This window comes from Protobothrops mucrosquamatus, unplaced genomic scaffold, assembly GCF_001527695.2.
Source record: "Protobothrops mucrosquamatus isolate PMUCROS unplaced genomic scaffold, P.Mucros_1.0 scaffold4929, whole genome shotgun sequence".
Classification (NCBI taxonomy): Eukaryota; Metazoa; Chordata; class Lepidosauria; order Squamata; family Viperidae; genus Protobothrops; species Protobothrops mucrosquamatus.
Genome location: NW_015390813.1, coordinates 53,931 through 58,801, shown reverse-complemented (window position 1 = coordinate 58,801; position 4,871 = coordinate 53,931). Strand labels below are relative to the sequence as shown.

At 42.6% G+C, this 4,871-nt stretch overlaps 1 pseudogene; it reads left to right on the top strand.

Moving 5' to 3' along the window:
• The first annotated feature begins 2,982 nt into the window (after positions 1-2,982).
• Positions 2,983-4,871, top strand: part of LOC107299446 — a 33,054-nt pseudogene continuing 31,165 nt past the window's right edge.

Genomic DNA, 4,871 nt, shown 5'->3' with positions numbered 1-4,871 from the left:
GACGATTCCGGATCTCCTAGCTTTCCGCCGCGCCCTCAAGACATGGCTTTTCCAGCAAGCGGGTCTGGCCTAGGGTGAATTTTAAATAGGGACAATTTTAATGATTTTAATAAGACACAGCGACTAATATTTGTTTTTAATTGGTTTTTATTGGGGATAATGTTTTATACTGTTTTAAAATGCTGTGAGCCGCCCTGAGTCCTGTGGGGAGAAGGGCGGCATATAAGTCCAATAAAAGTGAAAGTGAAAGGGATTACTCTTTGTCAGAATCCACATTGCCCATCTCTAAGGGAGGAAGTTAAACGATTTGGTAGGTGAACTGGTTCTGTTAGTAAAGGGGGGGGAGCTGAAGAGAAAAAGAGGGAGAGAGAGAGAAAAGAGAGAAAGAGGAAAGAGAAAGAGAGAGGAAAGAAAGAGAGGAAAGAAAGAAAGAGAAAAGAAAGGGAGAGGAAAGATAAAGAGGGAGAGGGGGAGAGAGAGGAAAGAGAGAGGAAAGAAAGGAAGGGAAAGAAAGGGAGAAAGTGGAAAGAAAGGAAAGAAAGAAAGAGGGAGAAAGAAAAGAGATGAAAAGGGGGAGGGAGAGGGGGAGAGAGGAAAGAAAGAGAAAGAAGGAGAAAGAGGAAAGGAGAAAGAGAGGAAAGAAAGAGGAAAGAGAAAGGACAGAAAGAGAGAAAGAGAGAAAGAGAAAAGAGAAAGGGAGAGGAAAAAAAGGGAGAGGGAGAGGGGGGGAGAGAGGAAAGAAAGGAAAGAGGAAAGAAAGATAAAAGAGAAAGGGAGAGGAAAGAAAGGGGGAGGGAGAGGAGGAGAGGAAAGAAAGAGAAAGAGAGGAAAGAAAGAAAGAGAAAAGAAAGGGAGAGGAAAGATAAAGAGGGAGAGGGGGAGAGAGAGGAAAGAAAGGAAGGGAAAGAAAGGGAGAAAGTGGAAAGAAAGGAAAGAAAGAAAGAGGGAGAAAGAGAAGAGATGAAAAGGGGGAGGGAGAGGGGGAGAGAGGAAAGAAAGAGAAAGAAGGAGAAAGGAAAGAGGGAGAAAGAGGAAAGAAAGAGGAAAGAGAAAGGACAGAAAGAGAGGAAGAAAGAGAAAAGAGAACGGGAGAGGAAAAAAGGAGAGGGAGAGGGGGAAAGAGAGGAAAGAAAGGAAAGAGGAAAGAAAGAAAAGAGAAAGGGAGAGGAAAGAAAGGGAGGGAGAGGAGGAGAGGAAAGAAAGAGAAAGAAGGAGAAAGAGGAAAGAAAGGGAGAAAGGAAAGAAAGAAAGAAAGAAAGAGGGAGAAAGAAAAGAAAGGGAGAGGAAAGAGGGAGGGGGGAGAGGGGAAAGAAAGAGGAAAGGAAAAAAGGAAAGAAAGAAAGAGGGAGAAAGAGAAAAGAAAGAGATGAAAGAGGGGGAGGGAGAGGGGGAGAGGAAAGAAAGAGAAAGAAGGAGAAAGGAAAGAAAGGGAGAAAGAAAGAGAAAGGAAAGAAAGTGAGAAAGAGGGAGAAAGAAAAGAGAGGGAGAGGGAGGGGGGAGAGGAAAGAAAGGAAAGGAAAGTAAAAGAAATGGAGAAACAGAAAAGAGAAAGGGAGATGAAAGAAGGGGAGGGAGAAGGGGAGAGAGGAAAGAAAGAAAGAAGGAGAAAGAGGAAAGAAGGAGAAAGAGGAAAGAGAAAGAGGAGAGAAAGGGAGAAAGAGAAAAGAGAAAGGGAGAGGAAAGAGAAAGGGAGAGGGGGAGAGGAAAGAAAAAGGAAAGAGGAAAGAAAGAAAGGGAGAAAGGAAAGGGGGAAAGAGTAAAGAGAAAGAGGAAGGGAGAAAGGAAGAAAGAGGAAAGAGAAAGGGAGGGAGAGGAAAGAGGGAGAGGAAAGAGAAAGGAAAGAGGGAGAGGAAAGAGAGAAAGGGGGAAGTGCAAGTGCCTCTCTCTCTCTCTCTCTCTCTCTCTCTCTCACTCACACACACACACACAGAGTGGGGGAAGAAGACTGGCAGACCAAGAGCAGAAAGAGGGAGGGAGAGGGGGAGAGGGAGGGAGGGACAAAGAGAGAGACCCTTTTGACATCTAAAATGAAGATAACACTGCAAATATCCTTTTATATATATATATAATAAAGGTAAAAAAGGATATATGCAGTGTTATCTTCATTTTAGATATCCAAAGGGTTTTGCGGCTCCCTGTGTTTTGTTTTCGGTGGGAAATGGGTCCAAGTGGCTCTTTGAGTATTTTGGGTTGCCTACCCCTGTACTAAACAAATACTTTGATATTCCTTTTCCAATATTTTCAGGTGTTTATTGTTTGGTGCATATATTGCTACTATCAACATATTTTTTTGATTTATCATCATTTCCACCATTAAAATTCTTCCTTCTTCCTTCAAGATCCCTTCCAACTCTGTTATTCTTTTATTCCGTCACTTAAAGCTGCCACATCTCTAAAATTAGCTCAAAAGTTTGACTGAAACTATTTTGGGACATTTTTCCAGGCTTGAAAGACTAGATTTTCTCCATATACACACTTGTAGGTCTGTGTCTATATTTCTCTCTGTATGCATATATCTGGAATTATATAATCTATCCCCAACACTTCCAGATATATTTGATGATAACCCTTTGTATTGCTAAGGATTTGTGATTGACCGAAGTCAACAAGAAATTTTACCCAAATCAACAACTGAATTTGATTGAATGGATATTTGAACATGGATGTCGGTAGTATTCCATGTATCAGATGAATCATAAACAATGTAAAAGATTATTCTATCATTGTGGCATGTTTGCTTTTTCATTGTAATGTATACTATTTTTCACACCTTTCACCATTTTATAAAAATTAAATTTACACTTTTCCTTAAATCTTATAGAAAAGAGGATGGGAAGAAGAGCCCTCTGGACAGCTAAGAATAATGAGCAACATTGAAAAGGAAAGCAAACCGAGCCAGAAATCAAAATATTTTCCATTTCCTTCAGAAAACCACACAATTCTTCTCCTCCTCTAGCAGCTCTTAGAAAAAAAGAGAGAAAACCAAGAAAGATTTCAAACTGGAATAAGTAGATTATTCAGAACTCAAGGATACATTACATGAAAAGTGAAGGGAGATTATTTTTCATTCAGTAAAAGAGGGAAATATCTGGAAGTCAGTTGGAGGAAAAGGTGAGTAGGAAAGTCACGTAGAGCAGAGAGTCATACAGTCCTCGCCCTGTGAGGAAGAAAACGGCTTGAATGAAAGTACCACTAAACAAGGGATTGTCCATATTTTTGACTTCATCAAGAATATCAGCTGTGGAAAAGCTCCGTACTTGTATCTGTTGTTGGAAAAGCACAGATTACAAATCACAACTGATTATGCACAAGAGGAGCCACACAGCAGAAAAGCCATAAAAGCACTCCTAGTGCAGTAAATGCTTTAGTGAGCATGGCAACGTGGTGATACATCAGAGGATTCACAGCAGAGAGAAAATCTATGACCGTACTGATTGTGTGAAAGTTTCATTACAAATTCCCATGTCATGAGACACCAGAGGACTCACACCGGAGAGAAACCCTTTCAATGTCCTGATTGTGGGAAAAGTTTCAGTCAGAATTCCCACCTGGTGTCACACCAGTGGACTCATACAGGAGAGAAACCCTTTCAATGTCCTGATTGTGGGAAAAGTTTCAGTCAGAATTCCCACCTGGTGTCACACCAGTGGACTCACACAGGAGAGAAACCCTTTGAATGTCCTATCTGTGGGAAAAGTTTCAATCGCAAATCCAACCTGGTGACACACCAGAGTACTCACACCGGAGAGAAACCCTTTCAATGTCCTGATTGTGGGGAAAGTTTCAGTCACAAGTCCACCCTGGTGTCACACCAGAGGACTCACACAGGAGAGAAACCCTTTCAATGTCCTGATTGTGGGAAAAGTTTCAGTTACTATTCCAACCTGGTGTCACACCAGAGGACTCACACAGGAGAGAAACCCTTTCAATGTCCTGATTGTGGGAAAAGTTTCAGTGAGAATTCCCACCTGGTGTCACACCAGAGGACTCACACAGGAGAGAAACCCTTTCAATGTCCTGATTGTGGGAAAAGTTTCAGTCAGAATTCCCAGCTGGTGTCACACCAGAGGACTCACACAGGAGAGAAACCCTTTCAATGTCCTGATTGTGGGAAAAGTTTCAGTCAGAAATCCCAGCTGGTGACACACCAGAGGACTCACACAGGAGAAAAACCCTTTGAATGTCCTGAATGTGGGAAACGTTTTAGTCGCAATTCCCACCTGGTGTCACACCAGAGGACTCACACAGGAGAGAAACCCTTTGAATGTCTTGATTGTGGGAAAAGTTTCAGTGAGAATTCCCACCTGGTGTCACACCAGAGGACTCACACAGAAGAGAAACCCTTTGAATGTCCTATCTGTGGGAAAAGTTTCAATCGTAAATCCAGCCTGGTGACACACCAGAGCACTCACACAGGAAAGAAACCCTTTGAATGTCCGATCTGTGTGGAAAGTTTCAATCGCAAATCCAGCCTGGTGACACACCAGAGGACTCATACAGGAGAGAAACCCTTTGAATGTCCGATCTGTGGGGAAAGGTTCAATCACAAATCCAGCCTGGTGACACACCAGAGCACTCACACAGGAAAGAAACCCTTTGAATGTCCGATCTGTGTGGAAAGTTTCAATCGCAAATCCAGCCTGGTGACACACCAGAGGACTCATACAGGAGAGAAACCCTTTGAATGTCCGATCTGTGGGAAATGTTTCAGTGAGAATTCCAACCTGATGAGACACCAGAGGGCTCACACAGGAGAGAAACCCTTTGAATGTCCTGATTGTGGGAAAAGTTTCAATCGCAAATCCAGCCTGGTGACACACCGGAGGATTCACACAGGAGAGAAACCATATGAGTGTCCACTTTGTGGGAAA